This window comes from Muntiacus reevesi, chromosome 1 (genome assembly GCF_963930625.1).
Source record: "Muntiacus reevesi chromosome 1, mMunRee1.1, whole genome shotgun sequence".
In the NCBI taxonomy this organism is placed as follows: domain Eukaryota; kingdom Metazoa; phylum Chordata; class Mammalia; order Artiodactyla; family Cervidae; genus Muntiacus; species Muntiacus reevesi.
Genome location: NC_089249.1, coordinates 34028077 through 34037933, shown reverse-complemented (window position 1 = coordinate 34037933; position 9857 = coordinate 34028077).

The window sequence follows — 9857 nt, the reverse complement described above, 5'->3', positions numbered from 1 at the left end:
TCCATGGGATTATCCAGGAAAGAATACTGGAGTGGGTTGCCATTTCCTCCTCCAGGGGATTTTCCTGACCCGAGTCTCTTCTGTCTCCTGCATTGGCAGGCGGATTCTTTACCACTGAGCCACTTGGGAATTAGCTCTCCTCAAACTTCACTAATTTATCAATTTTATAAATTAAAAATGGCACCTTAAAGTTTTGAATTTCATGTCTTTGCTAGTGTGTTAAAATTTTATATGTGTATTGGTCATATCTCTCATTTTATAGATTATGTTCACAGCCTTGCTTATGTATTCACTGTGGTAGTTATTTTATTGATAATGTTAACCAGTACTGTGTCCCAATATAATAATTATTTTTTCTAATTTTGGAGCTGTATTAGTTTGCTAGAGATGCCACAACAAAATACCACCCTGTGTAAAGTTCAAACAACAGAAATATATTTTCTCATAGTTTGGAGGCTAGAAGTCCAAGGTCAACGTTTGGCAAGTTTTTTTCTCTTTTGAGGGCTCTCATTCTGGCTTGCAGACAGCTGCCTTCTCACTGTGCTTACATGGTCGTTTCTCTGTATGTATGTATCCTTGGGATCTCTTTTTCTGTCCTGATCTCTTGTTTTAAGAACCAGAGAGATTGGGTTAGGGCCATTTTAACAGTCATCTTAGCTTAACTACCTATTTAAAGCCCTATCGCCAAATGCACTCATATTCTGAGGTTCTGGATGTTAGGGCTTTAAAATGCGAATTTGGGGTGAACAAAATTCAACTTGTAACAGAGACTAAATTTTAAGTTTTTTCTAACTGATTCTTAAAGTTGAAAATTTTTTGAAAATTTATATAATCAAATATCTCCTTTCTCTATAGATTCTACATTTTCACATGTGCTTAAAATAATTTGTTTACCTTAAGATGATACAATTACCTATATTTATCTGCGTTTATAATTTAATTTCTAAAGATATTTAAAATATCTCTTTTGATGTAATATTTTAAGACCAATAACCTCATTGTTTTGACAAATTGTAGATACTTGTCCCAATACTATTAATTTAATAAGCCTTATTTCAAACAGTTACACATTGCTATGTTTAAAATGGATAACCAAAAAGGACCTACAGTATAACATAGGGAACTCTGCTCAGTGTTATGGCAGCCTGGTTGGGAGTGGAGCTTGGGGGAGAATGGATGCATGTATATGTATGGTTGAGTCCCTTCGCCGCTCACCTGAAACTATCACAGCACTGTTAGATGAATATATCCCATACAAAAAATTTTTTTTAAAATCCTGATATTGTACCTTTAAAACTTATTAAATAATGGGTGTCTGGGGACTTTCTAATCTCATTTAATGTCTATTTCTGTATAAGAATATATAATTATATTTAATATTTATATAATTATAAATTATATATTACAATATAATATATAATTCATAATTATATGCAATTATAATGTATATGAAAAACATGAAAATACATGAAATATATGAAATATATGAAAATATATGATATATAAGAAAAATATGAAATATATGGAAAATATGAATACATGAAATATATGAAAAATATGATATATATGAATATTTGAAATGTAGAAAAAATATGAAAATATATGAAATATATGAAAATATATGAAATATATAAATCTATGAAAATATATGAAATCTATGAAATATATGAAATCTATGAAATGTAGGAAAAATATGAAAATACATGAAATATATGAAAAATATGAAATATATGAAAAACATGAAACATATGAAAAACATGAAATATATTAAATGTAGGAAAATATGAAAATGTATGAAAAATATGAAATATATGAAAATATATGGAATTTATGAAAATATATGAAATATATGAAAAATATGAAATTTATGAAAATATATGCAATATATGAAATATATGAAAATATATGGAATATATGAAAAATATGAAATGTAGGAAAAATATGAAAATATATGAAATATATGGAAATATATGAAATATATGAAAAATATGAAATATATGAAATATATGAAAATATATGAAAAATATGAAATATATGAAATATATGAAATATATGGAAATATATGAAAAATATGAAATGTAGGAAAAATATGAAAATATATGAAATATATGGAAATATATGAAATATATGAAAAATATGAAATATATGAAATATATGAAAATATATGAAAAATATGAAATATATGAAATATATGAAATATATGGAAATATATGAAAAATATGAAATGTATGAAATATATGGAAATATATGAAAAATATGAAATATATGGAAATATATGAAAAATATGAAATATATGGAAACATATGAAAAATATGAAATATATGGAAATATATGAAAAATATGAAATATATGAAAATATATGAAAATATGAAATGTATGAAATATATGGAAATATATGAAAAATATGAAATATATGAAAAATATGAAAATATATGAAAATAATGAAAATATGAAAATATATGTAATATATGGAAAATATGAAATATATGAAAATATATGAAATATAGGAAAAATATAAAAATATATGAAATATATGATATATATGAAAAATATGAAAATATAATATATCATTCATAATTATATAGAATTATATAATATATAATTCTATATAAGAATTATATCTATAAAATGTAAAAATACATTTTAATTTCTAAGAATTCACGTCTTCCTTCATAAGATTCATTTTCAAAATTTCTTGGACTTCGCTGGTGATCCAGTGGTTAATAATCCACCTGACGAAGCAGGGGATATGGGTTCAATCACTGGTCCAGGAAGATTCCACACGAATGCTGGGAACTAAACCCCTGTACTACAACTACTGAGCCAGTACCCTAGGGTCTTTGAGCCACAACAAGAGAACCTACCACAATCACAAGCCTGTACACTGCAACTGGAGAGTAGCCCCCACTCCCCACAACAAAGGAAGCCTAGGCACAACAACAAAGACCAGAGCAGCCAGAAAATAAATATTGAAAAAAATTTTCTTAAATACGCCCACTTTATTTTTCCTGAATAACTTCAGGATTAACATGTCAAGTTCCAAAAGTATCCAACTGAGACTATTAATTTAAAAGGAAAAAAAAAAAAACCCTATCTGCTTGCTATCTGTATCATATGTAACATTTAAAGAAAAAGAAATCCCCATTTTTCTCAAGCAGAGTTTATTCTTCCCCCACACCAAACATTTTGCCAACCCCAGCTGGGTGTCCTACAATTTAACTCAATTCTATTTAGAGTAATTGTCAGATGCCACAGATTAAGTACTCATCCCACAGGACTGGCAGTCCCTTCAGAGGCCAATCACAAGTGCAGATTATCTCCTGGGCTTCTGACCATCTGGCTATAAATTAAAGGTGATCACAAAGGTGACCACAACGACCTCTTCAAGTTCAATACAGGCAAAGCTCAGAAATTCTGCAGGTTCCATTCCAGACCACTGCAATGAAGTGAATAGAATCAATCAAGTGTGCAATAGCATTATATATATATTTTTTCTTTCGCCAGACCACTGCCATTTCACGTGTACAATCTTAGTTCCTCAGGCATTTGGCAAGGATTGAACCTACGCCCTCCACAATAAGAGGTCACAGTCCTAAGCCACTGGACCACCAGGAATTCCCAGCATTATGTCTCATAAAACCGTGTACTTACCTTAATTCAATAATACTTTATACTGCTAAAAAAATAAAAAGTGCTAACCATCATCTCAGCCTTCAGCAAATCATACATGGTAGTAACATTATAGATCACTGGTCACAGTTCACCATAATAAACAATGAAAACATTTGAAATATTCTGAGAATTATCAAAATGTAACACAAATACATAAAATGAGCAAATACTAATGGAAAAACACAGCCAACAGCCTTGCTTGATACAGGGTGGCCACAGACCATCAATTAAAAATAAAAACTAGATTATCTGTGAAGCACAATTTCAACTGCACCCCCCAGTCCTAGGAGACCTGTACTTGACCAACTTGAAGACCAAAGAAAGGCCGGGAGTCAGCAACAGAGACAATAGTGATTTAAATGTGGGGGTTCCCAAACCCCAGTGCCTGTCCATGGCCTCTTAGAAACCAGGCCACACAGCAGGAAAGAAGCTGCAGGAGAAACTGGAACCACCGCCGCCACCCCACTGCCCCCAGCCTTGTCCGTGAAATAACTATCTTCCAAAAGACCGGTCCCTGGTGCCTAAGGTTAGGGACTGCTGGTCTGACAGATAAGGGGAACTTTTCTCTCTGAAGCAAGGTCCTGGAGTGATACCACACCATGCAAGGCAGATGATGAGCAGGACATGGTGGCAGTCTTGCTTCCAGGGGGCAGAAGGGAGGGGAAGATCGCCATTTTTAGGGGGAATTGACCTCAGATTGGCTTATCAGTTCCCAGGGAAACTAGTAGAGAGACAACACCCCCTCACCACCCTTCAATAAGAGCAATTGGTCGCTGGGGTCTGGGGCAAGTATGTAAGAAGGTCAGGTAAATGAGTAGGGTGTAGGTGAAGCAGGCTCTCACTGGTTGGGCAGGGGATGTACAGAGAGCAAGAGGACAGCCGCGGTGAGTGGCCTGACCACACACACAATAAAACAAGGTATGCCCTAGACAGCTCTCAGAACTCAGGAAGACTTACTAGATTACTGATTTATTATGACAAATTACAACACAGGAATAGGCAGATGGAAGAAATGCATGGGTCAATGTATGTGGAAGAGTAGGAAGCTTTCACATCCTCTCCAGGTACATCACCCTGACAATTCTTGCAAGTGTTTACCAAACGTGAAGTTTGCTGAAACCACACATCCTTTTATGGTCTTGTTTGTTTGTTCTTTAATGAAATGGAGGTTTCATTAAGTAAGCAATATTAAGTCATTGGCCTTTAGTGATTAGCTCAACTTCCAGCCTCTCTCTTATCCCTGAGGGTGGTGGGAAAGGGGACTGAAAGTTGCAATGGTTCAGGTAGTTGGTTTCCCTGGCAACCAGCTCCCACCTCCTTAGAGACTTTCCTAAAATTACTGCTTATACATAAACTCAGGTGGTTGAAAGGGGCTTGTTAGGAAGAACAAAGATGCTCTTTTCAACTTTATCACTTAGAAAATTCCAGTGGCCTTAGGAGCTCTAGTCTCATTATAAATCACAGTTTCACAATATCATGTAATCTCCTAGTACCAATGTTAGTAACTGATTTTTATAATCTTGAGTCTTCCCATCAGGAACATGGTTTATGTTTTACAATAATATTTTATACTTCAAACAAATATGTGTGTGTGTTTAGTCACTCAGTCATGTCCAACTCTTTGTGACCCCATGGACTGTAGCCTGCCAGGTTCCTCTGTCCATAGAATTTCCCAGGCAAGAATACTGGAGTGGGTTGCCATTTCCTCCTTCAGGGGATCTTCCTGACCCAGAGATAACGAACCTGTCTCCTGGGTCTCCTGGATTGGCAGGGAGATTCTTTACCACTGAGTCACCTGGGAATTAGCTTTCCTTGAACTTTTCTAATTTATCAATTTTGTAAATAAAAATAGCATCCCATTGTTTTTATTTTCATGTCTTTGCTAGTGAATTAGAACTTTTATGTGTATTGGTCATTTTAGCTTATAGATTGTGTTCATAGCTTTGCTTATATGTTTACTATGGTTGTTATCTTATTAATATATTAACCATTACTGTGTCCCACTTTAACAATTATTTTCTAATTTGGGAGCTGTATTAGTCTGCTAGAGCTACCACAACAAAATAACACCCTGGGTAAAACTCAAACAACACAAATATATTTTCTCACAGTCTAGAGGCTACAAGTCGAAAGTCAAGGTATGCAAGTTTTGTTTCTTTTGAGGACTTTCACCTTGGCTTGCAGATGGCTGCCTCCTCAACATGCTCACATGGTATTTTCTCTGTACAGATGTATCCTAGATGTCTCTTTTTATGTCATAATTTCCTCTGGTTATAAGAACCAGAGAGATTGGATTCAGGCCCATTGAGTGGCCTCATTTTACCTTAATTACATATTTAAAAATCTATCACAAAATACACTCATATTCTGAGGTACTGGGTGTTAGGGCTTTAAAATATGAATTTGGGAGGAACACAATTCAACTTGTAATAGGGGCTAAATTTTAAAATTTTTTAATGTAATTTTTAAATTTAAAGTTTTCTTAATTTAAAATTGCTTTTAATTTGTATAATCAATTATGTCCTTTCTCTGTAGTCTATATTTACATATATGCTTAAAGAATTTTCTTACCTTAAGATGATATGATTACTTACAGTTATCTGTATGTTATAATTTAATGCCTAAAGGTCTTTAAAATATCTCAATTTTTTTATGTGTTTTGAGATAAAAACCACCATTACTTTGACAAATGGTTGACACTTGTCCCAATATTGCTATTTAATAATCCTTATTTTGGACATGTACACACTGCTATATTTAGAATGAATAATCAACAAGGATAGGACATGGAACGCTGATCAATGTTATGTGGCAGCCTGGATGAGAGAGAAGTTTGGGGGAGAATGGATACATGTTTATGTATGGTTGAGTCCTTTTGCTGTCCACCTGAAACTATCATAACACTATTAAATGACTATGGTTGAGTCCTTTTGCTGTCCACCTGAAACTATCATAACACTATTAAATGACTAGACCCCAGTACAAAAAGTTTTTTTTTTTTTAATTCTTATTCTGCACCTTTAAAACTTATTAAATTATGGGTGTTTGGGGACTTTCTAGTCTCATTAATATGCCTATTAGTGCCTCAACTCAGTTCAGTCGCTCAGTCGAGTCCAACTCTTTGAAACCTCATGAACTGCAGCACACCAGGCCTCCCTGTCCATCACCAACTCCTGGAGTCCACCCAAACCCACGTCCATTGAGTTGGTGATGCCATCCAACCATCTCATACTCTGTCGTCCCCTTCTCCTCCTGCCTTCAATCTTTCCCAGCATCAGGGTCTTTTCCAATGAGTCAGCTCTTTGCATCAATTGGCCAAAGTATTTGAGCTTCAGCTTCAACATCAGTCCTTCCAATGAACACCCAGGACTGATCTCCTTTGGGATGGACTGGTTGGATCCCCTTGCAGTCCAAGGGACTCTCAAGAGTCTTCTCTAACACCACAGTTCAAAAGCATCAATTCTTCTGTGCTCAGCTTTCTTTATAGTTCAACTCTCACATCCATATAGGACCACTGGAAAAACCATAGCCTTGACTAGATGGAACTTTGCTGACAAAGTAATGTCTCTGCTTTTTAATATGCTATCTAGGTTAGTCATAACTTTACTTCCAAGGAGTAAGCGTCTTATACTTTCATGGCTGCAATCACCAGCTGCAGTGGTTTTGGAGCCCACAAAAATAAAGTCAGCCACTGTGTCCGCTGTTTCCCCATCTATTTGCCATGAAGTGATGGGACCGAATGCCATGATCTTAGTTTTCTGAATGTTGAGCTTTAAGCCAACTTTTTCACTCTCCTCTTTCACTTTCATCAAGAGGCTCTTTAGTTCTTCTTCACTTTCTGCCATAAGAGTGGTATCATCTGTATACCTGAGGTTATTGGTATTTCTCCCGGCAATCTTGATTCCAGCTAAGGTCACTCTAAGAATTATATCTGTAAAATGTAAAAATGCATTTTAATTTCTGACAATGAATGTCTTTCTTCATACAATTCATTTTCAAAATTTCTTAGACTTCCTTGGCCCAGTGGGGAAGTATCCACCTTCCAATGCAAGTGACCTGAGTTCCATCCCTGGTCCAGGAAGATTCCACATGCTGTTGGGTATCTGAGACCCTGTGCTGCAACTACTGAGCCACAGCCCTCGGGCCACAGTAAGGGAAGCTGTCATGGTGACAAGTCTGTGCATCTGCAGATACAGCCCCCACTCCCCACGATGAGGGGAAGCCTGCCCCCAGCAACAAAGACACGGGGCAGCCATACAGAAGCAAACACTGAACAACTTTTCTTTAATACACTCACTTTCTTTTTCCTGAATAATTTTAGGATTATTTTGTCAGGTTCAAAAGTATCCAATTGAGAATATTAATCTAAAAGAGAGAGAGAAAAAAAAACAAAAACCCAACCTGCTTCCTCTCTGTACTATATATTACAAAGTAAAAGAAAATCCCCATTCTTCTCAAGCAGGATTCCCCCCCCCCAACCCCCCTTGCACTAACCAGTTTACCAACCCCAGCTGGGTGTCCTACAATTTAACTCAATTCTATCTATTTAGAGTAATTGTTAGATCCCACAAATTAAGAGCTCGTCAGAGAAGACTGGTCCTCCCTTCAGAGGCCAATCACAAGTGCAGGTGATCACCTAGGTTTCTGACCGACTGGCTATAAGGTGACAAAAACCACCTCTTCAGGTTCAATATAGACAAACTGCAGAGATACTCAAGTTCAGTCCCAGACCACCACAATATGGTGGATATAGTCAAGTAAGTGTACAATAGCGCTATGTCTATATTTTTGTTTGTTTTTCTTTGTCTGCATCGCAGAGCTTCTATGAGGCTTATGGGATCTTATTTCCCCAGGTCCTCAGCAATGAGAGTTCAGAGTCCTAACCACCAGACCACCAGGGAATTCCCAGCATTATGTTCAATAAAACAATGTACATCCCTTAATATAAGATACTTAATATTGCTTAAATATGCAAACCAACATCTCAGCCTCCAGCAAGTCATACATAGTAGCCGCATGATAGATCATTGGTCATAGTTCACCATAACAAATAATGAAAACATTTGAAATATTTTGAGAATTACCAAACTGTGACACAGAGATCTGAAGTGAGCAAATGCTATTAGAAAAACAGCGGCAACAGACTTGCTGGACACAAGGTGGCCACAAACCATCAATTCTTAAAAAAAAAGAAAATGCAATTATCTGTGAAGCACAAGTTGGGCTGTACTCCACAGATCTAGGAGAACTGGAGTCAGGAGTCAGGAGTCAGCGATAGAGATTCCAGGGTTTAACGCAGGGGTCCCCAGACACCAGTACCAGTCCATGGCCTCTTAGAAACTCTGGTCGCATAGCAGAAAGTGAGCTATGGGATAAATTGAAACCACCATTGTCACCCTGCCACCTCTACCCTTATCGGTGGAAAATTGTCTTCCACGAAACTAATCCTTGGTGCCTAAGAATCTGGGGACTAACTTCTTAGTCCCCAACTAACAGGGAGCTTACCTCTCTGAAGCAAGGTCCTGGAGCAACACTCCACTGCATGAGGCAGACGGTGAGCAGGACATGGGGACAGTCTGGCTTCCATGGTGGGGGAGAGGGAGAATGCCATTGATAGGGGGAATTGATCTCAGGTTGGCTTATCAGTTCCCAGGGAAACTATCACAGGGGCATGTCCTTCACTGTCCTTCAATAAGAGCAGTCAATAGCTGGGGTCTGGGGCAAGTATTTCAGAAGTTCAGGTAAGTATGTAGGGTGTAGGTGAAGCAACCACTCACTGGTTGGGCAAGGGATGTACAGAGAGCAAGAGAAGAGCCATGGTGAGTGGCCTAATCATGCACACAATTAAACATTGTATGCAGGTGGCTCAGTGGGAAAGCATCTGCCTGCACTGCCGGAGACCAGTTTCAATTCCTGAGTCAGGAAGATCAATTTCAATTCCTGGAGAAGAAAATTGCAACCCACTCTTGACTGGAGAATCCCATGGACAGAGGAGCCTGGTGGGCTACAGCTAAAGGCATTGCAAAGAGTTAGACACGACTGAGCGGCTGAGTACACACACATAGCACATGTGACCTAGACTGCTCACAGAATCCATGAAGATTTACTAGATTACAAATTTATTATGATACAATACAACTCATGCTCAGATGGTAAAGAAACTGCCTGCAATGCAGGAGACCTGG